The sequence below is a fragment of the Notechis scutatus genome, unplaced genomic scaffold, assembly GCF_049901735.1.
Source record: "Notechis scutatus isolate UNSWTSFEM ecotype Mainland unplaced genomic scaffold, rNotScu1.2 NSCUSCF28, whole genome shotgun sequence".
Lineage (NCBI taxonomy): Eukaryota > Metazoa > Chordata > Lepidosauria > Squamata > Elapidae > Notechis > Notechis scutatus.
This window is the reverse complement of record NW_028263152.1, coordinates 205896-217405: the sequence shown is the minus strand read 5'-3', so window position 1 is coordinate 217405 and position 11510 is coordinate 205896. Positions and strand designations below refer to the sequence as shown.

Genomic DNA, 11510 nt, shown 5'->3' with positions numbered 1-11510 from the left:
AGTTTTGACCCACTTTATGACATTTCTGGCCCTGTTTGCTAAGCAAATCACTGCAGATGTTAAGTCAGCCAGATGGTTCTTAGGTGCATCCGGCTTCTCCACTGACTTTGCTCGCGAAGGTCACAAGGGGATCATGTGACACACCCCAGGACATTGTGGCCTTCATAGTGTGAGACAGTTGTCTAAATGTAAATCCTGGGACCCCAGGGAGGCTGCCAGGGCCACCAGGTGGAAAGGGGCCCTAAGTCACTTTTTCAGTGCCACTGTGGCTGAATGGTCACTAAATGGAACATTGTAGGTCGAGGACCCTCTGCCCAGGAAAGAGCGAAACCCTTACAGGAGGAAGAGAAGAGGAGGATTCCCTAATAAGTCCTGGCAGAGCTGCAGGGAAGTTTCTCCCGGCCTCCTCTTCCTCTTCCTCCTCCTTCCACCGGATTCCCCTCCTGCCTCTTTTCCCTACTTCCGTCCATCTTCCTCCTCTGCCTCCCTGGGAAAGAAACAGCCTGGAAGCCCCTTCGGGGTTCTGAGGGAAATGAACTGGATATTCAGGGGAGGCCTCAGAGCTCTGGGGGTTCAGCGTGACCTCCCTGATTTTGGGGTCTCCTTTCGCCCGGAAAGCCATTTCCTGACTTCTGAAAGGATCAAGAGACTCTCCTCCAGCCTCGGCCCTTCCTTTTGGCCGGGACCAGGAGCTGGTGGGCTTCACACCTGGGGGAACAGCAGCCCCCACCTGCCAGATGCAAAGCTGGCACACCAGACTCGGATCCTGGCAAGAGATGCAACCTGGGGACCGTCACCCCATTCACTCCCCCCTGCCCTGGGCCCCCCATGGGGCAGATCCCCCCACCCTGCCCAGCAAGGCCAGAGGGAGCCCCCTCCAGGGGGCGCCCCACTTCCCAGAGCAGGAGGAGGAAGAAGCCCCTGGCTGCCCCAGGGGGAAATTGGCAGCAGGGCCCCAGGCTGACCTCCCCTCCCCCCTGGACCCCACCAGCCCCACCTGGCCTGCAGGTGCCCAGGGCTCACCTGGGAGCTCCACCTGTCCCCCACCTGTGATGCCAGAGCCGCTCTCCCAGCCAATCCCAAGGAAGGCTCCTCCCTCAGAGGTGGGCTTTTTGATAGCACCTGAGCTGCCCAGACCAGATGGGAGGGGCTCCCCTGCCTCCCTCTCCCCTGCCCCCTCCCTCCCTGCCCTCACTGGGAGGGGCAGACCCACTGCAGACCCCCTGGCCCTGCAGGACCCCTGCGTGCCCCCTCCTCACAGCACAGTCCCCTGCCAAACCCTCTCCGAATCCAGCCCTTTGGAGGCCCCTTGACCGGTGAGGAGGAAGCCAGGCCCAGAGAGGCCCCTCAGCCTTGCCAGCTGGGCGGGAAGGTGGTCTGGAAGCCCCCAGGGAAGGCCGGCCCAGAGATCTTGGCCAGGCTGCTCAGAAGCCGTTGCCATTGCCTCTTTCCCAGGGCTCCGAGAGAGCGGCTGGCCCAGAGCCTCCTAGCTGGCTTGGCTCCCCAGGCAGGACTGGAACTCAGCCCCCCCCCCCCCGGATTGAAGCCCCAGCCACCCAACTGACTCTGGTGGGATCCACATGACCCTCTGAACCCGGTCTCTTCCCCAGTGGCCGCATTCACATTTGCACCTCTGTTGAAAGGCTGTCAAAATGCCTTTCTTCTGAGGATTCGATTTTCCCGCTGGGAGAGCTCCGGCGCAAGGATACGGACAACTGCTTGAAAGCTGGATCTTTTTATTTTTCAGGAAGGCGAGAGATAGCAAGAAGTCTGCGTTCCTGGGCTAGCTACCTTCGAATGGTAAGTCCCTGATTTTTATACCCTTTTCTCCTTTTGTGTGAGTGCTTGTGTTTGTATTTCTTCATGTTTTAAATCCTGTCAGGGGTTGTCTTTCTTCCCGCCAGAGGGTAAACTCCGGGGTGCGGAAGGCAAACTTTGCGGGGTGGTTTGATTGTTTTATCGGTTTCGTCCTAATCTTTTTAGCTTAATGGTTTCTTATATTTGTTTTGTGGCAATCTCCTGTCTGTCTCCTTTGTGATATATTTTGTGCCTTTTGTCTGTTTGTTTTGCTGATTTGGCATGTCTTGTGTTTGTAAGGGTTTTCTTTTCTTTCTTTCCCTACTTTTCTTAATTATTTGGGCTTTTGTCTAAGGGGCTTCTTTAATACCTTTTATTTGATTCCTTTTCCTATGCAAGTTTGTTTTATGGCTGGCCTGATGTTCCCTTTGGGCTTTTCCTGCTTGGGTGACACCACTGTCCTCGTGAAGTTCCCTTTCCACACCTCTTAACCATGGTTTGTTTCCCGAGGTTGAACCATTTGGCCGAGTAGTCAGTGGATGATGGGAACTCGGAAGAAGATGAATTCCTGGAAGAGAAGCTGATCAAGAGGAGATACACAGGCAGGCCTCGACTCCCAACCATTCATTTAGTGACCGATCCAAGTTACAACCGCACTGAGAAATGGAACTTAGGACCATTTTTCACAATTAATGACCTTTGCAGCATCAAATGCAGGGATCAGAATTCAGGTGCTTGGCCACAGTTTCATGTTTATAATGGCACCAACATCCCAGGGCCATTGTGATCCCCTTTACAACCTTCTGACAAGCAAAGTCAATGGGGAAGCCAAATTCACTTAATGACCGGGTTCCTAACTTATCAACTGCAATGATTCATTTAATGACTGTGGCAAGAAAGGCCATCAAATGGGGCAAAACTCACTTGATGGATGTCTCACTTAACAACAGAAATGTTGGGCTCAGTTGTGGTCATAAGTTGAGGACTACCTGTATTGGGAACCCTTTTCTTCTGGCGAGGACCCCATTCACACAACATGCTTGACCAGGCCAGGGTCCTCGCAGCCCCCCTGAGAGAAGCCAGAGGTCCACATGGAGCCTCCTCAAGGCCGGTGAGAAACCCTGGATGACCATAGCCCCCTCCTCCCTCCTCTGGGGTCTCCCTGGGACAAACCCAGAAGTTGGGGTGGGCTTCCTCCCCTCTGGGCCTCACCCGGCTTTGGTCAGACATGGCTGGGAACCTCCTGGAGGAGAAGAGAGTCTCATTGCACATCAACCTGGCCCTGAAAAGCCACAGCTTGAACCCGGAGCCACCCAGGATCTGGTCTGCAGGCCCTGAGAGCAGAATCTGAGGGAGGTTCAGGGGAGAACTTCCAAGCGGTGGACCTGGGATATGGGCCTTCCTCTGCTCCTCCCTGCCAGGGTGGGCCTGCCTGTCCCTTCAGTTCCCCCTCCCACTCAGCCCCCCGGTTCCCCTTCTGGGCCAAGAAGTCCATATTAATGTCCCCCCCAGTGAAGAAACATCCTCCCTGAACAACGGATGCCAATAAACCAGGAACAAAGGAGTTCCAACAGCACCTTTTTTGGGATAGAAAGTCTCAGCCCCAGAAATTGGGAAGGTCAGAGCGTTCCCCCCCCCCAAATAGAAGATCCCCACAACAGAGGAAGAGCCACCAGATCTCCAGAAATCCTGTCGCTAGAAATCAGGTTGCACCATCCACCACACTGTGGGCATCACCGCCATCTTTGTAGGGTTTCCCTGTGATAAGATGGGTGGCCAGTAAATTGAATGGATGATGGATGGATGGATGGATATGATAGATAGATAGATAGATAGATAGATAGATAGATAGATAGATAGATAGATAGATAGATAGATAGATAGATAGATAGATAGATAGATGATAAGATAATAGAGATAGATAGATAGATAGATAGATAGATAGATAGATGATAGATAGATATAGATAAGATAATAGATAGATAGATATGAGATAGATAGATAGATAGATAGATAGATAGATAGATAGAAGAGATAGAAAGAAGAAGAAGAAGAAAGAAGAAAGAAGAAGAAAGAAAGAAAGAAAGAGAGAAGAAAGAGAGGATGGATGATTAGCACCTGCAGAACTTACAGTCCATTCTTTATTTAAAAACTAAGAAAAATCAAAATATAAAGAATCTTGGTGTATTATAGGAACATGGTAAGATAACACAGGAATGACAAGAAAATAAAAATAAAAAATTCCATCCATTCTATAATTTTCTCCCTATTTACCCAATGATCTAGTCCACAAGTTGTCACTTTCCTGCTTCTTAATGAGCTTTAATCTCAAAATTAATATTGCTAGAAAAGATGGGAAATGAAATTTCATTTCAGGTGCAAGCAATTTTAAAACCGGCTGCAATTAAGATCAATATATGGGATTATGACATAAAACAGAATTCCAAACAGGGTCTACTCTTAACCTGGGGCAGAGTTCAAGGGTGCCGATTGTCATTAGAAGACAGGCAACACTACAGTTAAATGGCATTAACTTAGAAGTGGCACCAAACTCCATAGCTCTGGGTGACCTTCCCCAGCAATCTCTGGAGACAAGAGGCCATGTTGAAGGACAGCAGAAGTCAATTCCCTGGGTGCTGAATTCTCTACCCCAGCATCACTTTCTGGACTTGCCCTGACTGGGAGGAAGGACCACAACCACAACAAAAAAGTGACCCCAGGGGTATATCTGTAATTTTTACTAACATGGTTTATTCCAGCCTCTCCTCTGCAGATGGAGCCCAGAAAAAGTTCAGGATCCCAAGAGGAGAAGTTGCTTCTCACTGTAATTATGACCATCTGGGCCTTTGAGACCTGTGATGCTATATCTCCAGTTTTAGACTTCGATGTAGACATCAGATTGAAGCCACATGCAAAGGATCTTATATCAGAAAAGGATAAATTCCTTGGGTGAAGCTCTCTGGGACCAAGTTTTGGGACAGGTACAGGCTCTGCTCTTGATTGCACCTTTCTCTCCTTTGCAGATGAAACTGAGTGGTTCTCTGTTTAGATCAGGAAAGCCACTGGCACTTCTCAGAGTCTTTGAATTTTTCCAACTGTTCCTGTTGTTTGTGTTAGAAACAGGAAGTGGATTGATTAATGCCATGAATGATGGACCTCCTGCTTCTGCTGCTGCTGGTGTCCCCATCAGTCTGTGGGAAGCTGAGAAGGAAATGCCCATTGAGTTTGGAGCACCAGGATGGGTACAATCCATGGAGCTTTTACAGGCCTGGGGACCATCTCATTGGTGTGGTCACAACTGAAACATATGTGTCGCCTATAATGTGGCCTTTCAACAGCCCTCCTTCCATACCTTCTTCTTCGTAAGTCATGCAGGGTGATGGAGTTGCACTCCCTCCATGTGCAATTCTAACACTCTCCTTCTTTTCTTCTTATGTCACTTATTTTTGTACCTCAGGACCTGTCTAATTTCCTGAATGATTTTGATTTCCATGGCTTCCCTTTTTTGCCTTACTTTGTGGAAGAGAGTAAAATCCAAAGATGGAGTTTTTAAAAACCTGAATGAAATCCAGATGATTTTCCTTTCTCAGTTCATTCCTGAGTTCATCACTTGAATAATGACCTTTGTTTAAGTAGTGACTGAAACAATTGTAGTTGCCTCTCTCATTTGCATAATTGATCATTCGATTTGGATCAATGTTGGCCTAAGGCTTAGTAGGTTTGTGAAGGATTATATATTTTAAAAACATTTGTTGTTGCTATTGAATATAATAACATGAATATTGTTTTTCAATAGGAAGAGTTCTGCTCTAACAAATACCCTAAAATCAATTTTTGCTATTCAAATGGTCAGCAAGAATTCCCAGCTCCTGCACAATCTCACACTTGGTTACAACATCCATGACAACTATGGAAGCACCTTCCGCACTTCAGATGCCTTGCTGGACATGCTCTCCACTGGAGAATCCAATGTCCCCAACTACGGCTGTGGGAGGAAGGAAACCTCCTGGCTCTGATTGATGCAGCTCCAGGGACATCTCCATCCAGATGTCAATGTTTGTAGGCACCTACAAAGTCCCACAGGTTTGTGTGTTTTTCTCTATCTGGTAAGGTGAGTGGGGTGGTGGGGATGAACAACAGATCCAATATCTTCATAGAATTCAAGAGCAGCTTTTCAGAATATTAGGGAACATATCAACGATGTTTTAGTCTATTATGTTCATCTTCAAATTGACCATTAAAGGCCTGAAGAGCCATAAGGTCCCTAGAGGATATTCTACTGAATATTCTACTATTGAAAAACTATCCAGGTTTTGAGGTCCTCCATTAGCATGTTCATTTTCACATATCAATAATATCTGCCTTATCCAATTGGAATCAAGTTGGCAATAGTCCTGTCTATGTATAAAAATATTCAGACCAAGAAGAGTATCTTTGGGATGGATAAAAGGAGTTCAGCTCCTGCCCTCATAGATAATTGTTAATTTACACAATTTCTGCTTTGTATAAATTCAGGGTATATAATTATTGGGTTAAAATTAAAGTGATGAAACAGACATATAGTCCCAAAACAGACAAAATTTCAATTAAAGACTTATTGGATTGTACAACTGTCTACGATTGACCTCACCCTTTCCTAAGAGGTCTGTAGGGGCGTGCATAAGCGCACCAATGTGCCTACCGTCACTGTCCTACTATTTCTTTTTATTTTTCTTATATGTATCCATTTCATGTACTCATAACTATTCTGTTAGCAGTTGTGCTCTTGTACATCTAGAGAAGAAGCTGAAAAATTGCTTCACAAAGAATTTGGGATATAGAAGCTGAGAAAGAGGTTTTAGTACTCAAAAATAGCATATAATACAGCCCTATATCTTAGATCCAGACATTTTATCTAACATCTGCAAATTTGAATCTAATTGTTGGAATTGTATGGGTGACACAGAAATTTACATTGCATTTTTTTTTGTTTTTTTTTTTTTTTTGTTTAATATGATTTTGCATTCCATTTTTAGAGACAATCTTGTTAATATTCTGTCTTAAATATTTTAAACCGTGACTAAGGAACAAACTATTCTTATATATTCATCAAAACAAAATTGGGTTTGTCAATAAGTAATATTTTGGAGTTGATCTGGACCACATTATAACACAGCATTCTTCATTACTTTTTCAGATCACTGCTTGAATTCCTTCAGAGGCTCTGAGTGATAAAAGGAGATTCCCTTTTTCCACCAGATGCTCCCCAAAGAAGGATTCCAATACCCAGCAATTGTCCAGCTGCTCCTCCATTTCAGATGGACCCTGATTGGCCTCTTTGCTTCAGACACAGAAAAGGGAGATAATTTCATGAGGACTTTCCCTCCGATGCTTGTCAGGAATGGAATTTGTGTGGTTATATCACAACGATTCACAACAACTGGACAAACAGCACCCCTCAGGGAGGCCCTCTCTAAGTGGAGACAAATCAACGTCTTTGTCCACTTCATAGAATTTATTTCCATCTGGAACAGAATTTTTCCTTTCCATGAAGCACTTATGCATTTGCCAGGACCCATTGAAGGGAAAGTCTGGATCCTCACAAATTTTGCACTGTATACAATAAAGAAGCACATATTTCTCAAATACATCCATAGTATTTTGAATTTTGGTTATCTGTCAAAAAAAAGGCCAACAGATGCTGCCTTTGAACCCCATTTCTTTGTGGAAGATCCGTTTCAAGATCATTATTTCCGCTGTTCCCTTTCCAAGCACGTCTTTTCTGTCAAAGGCCGCAGAAGATGCACCCAGAAAGCCCCACTGGAGACCCAGGAGAAAAGGAACAGGAAACGGATCATAAATAACCTTCATCGCTACAGTATCATTCAGACTCTGGCCCAGGCCATGAATGCCGCCTATTCCTCCAGATCGAGGAGGGGAAGGAAGGAGGGAGAAAAGAGGTTGGGGGCTCCGAGGCTGCAGCCGTGGCAGGTATGGGGGGGTCCCGATAGGGATCCATTAATCTGAGATCCTTTGGAGAAGGAACCCAAAGGAGAAGGAGGGGAACATCTCAACCTTCTTGTGCTGCAAAAGGTCAAGAGATTTGCACCATCTAATTGCTCCTGTCTGACGCTCCGGAATAACAGGGAGCAGATCTGAAGTTTCTGTCTAGCCTCTGTTGGAAGAAATCTCCTTCTGGGTTCAGTTCCAAGTGGGGAAGAAAGACGCTGGAAACATGGTGACTGCTTGGAAGATGGTTTAATGGTGGACAGGAGCACATGCCTTGGTTGAGGAAAGAAGGGCTGAGATGCTGAGAGTGCAACTGTTTGATGCCCTCTGTTGGGATTTGAATTGGAGCTTGTATTCTGATCGGTTGTCAGGCTCCCATGGGGCCATGCAGGGGCAACTCTGTAGGCTGTCCTGAGTCCCAGGCTTGGTTGAGCCTCGCTGGATGATGGTGATGGCTTTGGGCAATTCCTATATAGCTTTACCTGGAGTAGATCTTTGTTATGTAAAATAAACTGGCCTAGGCCAGAGTAATGGTCCATTAGCAAAGGTGGGAGGGGGCGGAGTTTCAGCCTCTCTGAGTTTCTACTTTTCTTTTTAGGGGAAATATATTCTCCCTTTTTAGTATATCCTAAAATATTTCATTTTCCTAGGAGAGGGAGGGTTTTAACTACTCCCAACACCTCTTTCAGTCATTGGAAGAGTGTTGAATCCTCCCTTGTCCAACTGAGAGATTTTGTAAGTTGGAGAAGCTGCTCTCATAATCTCCTCCTTGTCTTCTCTCAAGACTCAGTTTCAGGTTGCAGTCAAGTACGATTTTGAGATTGTTTTCATAAACATGTATTTATTTACACATAACTCAAGATGGCAAATGTCTCCAACACAGCTTCCTACTTCATCCAGTCCACTTTTAGTACAGTCAGAGACCAGCATTACAATTAATAATAATAATAATAATGGAGAAAAATAAAAATAAACGACAGTCAATGGGCAGTTAGAGTCTGCCTAATGCTGAGTCATGTGCGAATATGTGGCAATATAAATGTCCTAAATAAATAAATACATAATTTTGCATTACAGCAGAACAGAATTTGGCCCCATTCAGAGAAACTCCTTCCTACTGATCTGATAACTGCAGTTGCACGTAAAAGAGTTCCGTATTTCCCAGATATTTTATTAGGAGAGGCGTCACAAAGTGAATCCCTGAGTCCTGATAGGAGATGCCCATAGCAGGCTGTGAACTCACTGGTGGGATTCAAATTTTTTTACTACTGGTTCTGTGGGCATGGCTTGAATTTGTGGGCGTGGCTTGGTGGTCACGTGACCAGATGGGCGTGGCTTGGTGGCCATGTGACTGAGTGGGCTTGGCCAGGGGGCCATGTGACTGGCAAACCAAATACAATTGGTCCTCACTTAATGGCCGGTTACTTAGCAAGTGTTCTAATTTATGACTGATCTCCCCAGAGCTACTTGTCCTGTTTTTGGAGTTTTGACAACCATAAACACAAACACACAAACACACATGCACACACACACACTCACTCACACAGAGCTTTCTAACCCTGCTATTCTTTGATTCTGTAAGGATCTCCTGCTGGAGCAGGGGGTTGGACTAGATCACCTCCGAGATTCCTTGCATGCCAGCCCTAGATTGTTGTGTTGCTTCAAAGAGTCTTCTGAAGCCAGGATTTGTGTCCTTCCTTCCTCTCCTTTTTTCTCTCTCCCTCCCTCCCTCCTTCCATGTATTTATCTATCCATCCATATATCTCATTCACTTTCTCCATTCTCCCTCTCTTTCTTTCTCTCTTTCTCTCCCTCTTTCTTTCTTGCTTTTTCTTTCTTTCTTCTCTTGCCCCCCCCCGCTCTCTCTCTCTCTCTCTCTCTCTCTCACACACACACACACACAGACACAGAGAGTAGGGAAGAGAGAGGGAAGATAGGGACCCAGCCTCTTCGCTATCCCCCACCGTCCCCTTCCTTCTCAGGCCAGGCGAGGGAGGGGAGGGTGAGGGGCAGGGCCAGCTGCTTCAGGCAAGGTGAAGAGGCGTCGACCAAGCACGGGAGTGTAGAAGCCTGGGAATGGCGGCTCCCGGCTCAGCTGGCCTGAGGGGCTCCTGCAGGCATATCGCGACAAGGGGGCGAGAAGACCCGGGACAACCGCCACCCACCTGCTGGCTGGCCGGGCCGGGCTGGGCTGGAAGAGGCGCATCCGCTGGGAGAAGTAAGAAACGTAATCTGGGAGGGCGGGCAGGCAGGCAGATGTCCCAGGGCTACTCCACATGCGCACTGCATCAGTAGCACACGCACGGCTGCACACACAGTGCGCATGTGCAACAGCCCTGGGACATCTGCCCGATCTGCGCCACAGCCACCACGTGGTAGGGAAAGCTAGGAGAGCGACTGGGACAAGCGGGCGACCCGGTTCAGGGGTGTGGCCTACCAGGGGTGACCACCGGTTCACCTGAGCCGGTGAGAACCGGTTGAATACCACCTCTGCGTGAGCTGCAGTTCGAGTGGCCCCTTGTCCTCAGGGGCCCAGTCTCAGCTCAGGCGCTCTTTCTTTGTATCGGCCCCTGAAACGGCTCTGGGAACTCCGTTGCAGCTCTCGGAGGTTAATTCCCTTTGGACTCTTGGCAGGTTTATTCAATATAAATATCTCGTTGCTCTAAAGGCTGCTCAAATAAACATTCTTGGGAAGAGCAGCCCCATCTTGTTGGATTTCCAGATCTTTGAGACCTTGTTTGAGTTCACTAAGTGCACTAACTCATCCCCCATCCTTAAAAGCCCTTCCCTGCAGAAGCCACGGGGCTGAGTACCAATGAGTAGTTGTGTGTTCATTTTCCCCACAACAACAACCCTGTGAGTTGAGTTGGGCTGAGAGACTGGCCCCAAATCCCCCAGCCTGCTTCATGACCAAGGCGGGACTTGAACTCACATCCTCTTGCTTTCCACTTCAGGGGCTTAACCAGTAGACCAAACTGGGTCCCTTACATCCTTATCAAGCTTGGCACAATCCTTCATCCAGTGCATCATTAATGTTCTTATATGAGATACTATAATTTATCAAATCCTAAAACCCAGATAGTTTTCTATTGCTTTTTAGTCATACAGTTGTTTCTAGGAGGAAATCAGAAATATTTTTCTGGAAAGTTGGTAATGTATAAATAACATAAAAGTATATTTGCCTGAGAATTGTTATAAATCTTGTATAATAGCAATTTATCAACCCTATTATATTAATGACAACATAGAAAAATTGATGACTTAATGACAAAATGTTGTATCTTCCCACTTTCATGACAAAGATTAAAAAAACTAAAGATTATTTGAGTACCATTTTAAATCAGTTTTTATCCACTTAATTATCATACCATCCACCCCTCACTTAACTGGGTTTCTGATCACATCACAAAATTGTTTGTTACTCTTTCCTGAGATCGAGTTATATCAGCAGTATTTCCATAATGTATTTAGGAAATGAAATAATATGTGAGGATGACTTGCATAGAGCACATAAATTATATCCCCCCTTTCCCACAACCCATTTAGAAAGGGCAGTGATAGGAGGGAATGACTTTTGGGGGGTGGAGGAGAGATTCTGCCTGGGGAAGAAGCAGATAAGAGGAGGAAACCTACAGCTGCATAAAAAAAGGGTCGGTGGGAGATTTGTACTTTCTGGCTCCCCAAATCCTGTCAGTGCAGCATTACAGCGAAGTGGGCCTAGCTCA

General features: G+C 46.4%; 3 long non-coding RNA genes across 10 annotated transcripts in view; all 3 read left to right on the top strand.

Annotated features, from left to right (window-relative positions):
• Positions 1 to 11510, top strand: part of LOC148128527 (uncharacterized) — a 184451-nt gene that overhangs the window by 86371 nt on the left and 86570 nt on the right. The window lies entirely within an intron of this gene.
• LOC148128531 (uncharacterized) lies at positions 1386 to 5793 on the top strand. 8 transcript variants are annotated; one of them, XR_015746298.1, is made up of 5 exons: positions 1386 to 1800; positions 2308 to 2528; positions 4557 to 4778; positions 4915 to 5159; positions 5594 to 5793. It is a non-coding gene; the product is annotated as an uncharacterized LOC148128531 (long non-coding RNA). The 8 variants fall into 8 exon arrangements; XR_015746300.1 differs by having other exon boundaries at positions 1388 to 1800; positions 2308 to 2399; XR_015746296.1 differs by lacking the exon at positions 2308 to 2528 and having other exon boundaries at positions 1392 to 1800.
• LOC148128530 (uncharacterized) lies at positions 5831 to 11107 on the top strand. The gene is made up of 2 exons (XR_015746305.1): positions 5831 to 6440; positions 6974 to 11107. It is a non-coding gene; the product is annotated as an uncharacterized LOC148128530 (long non-coding RNA).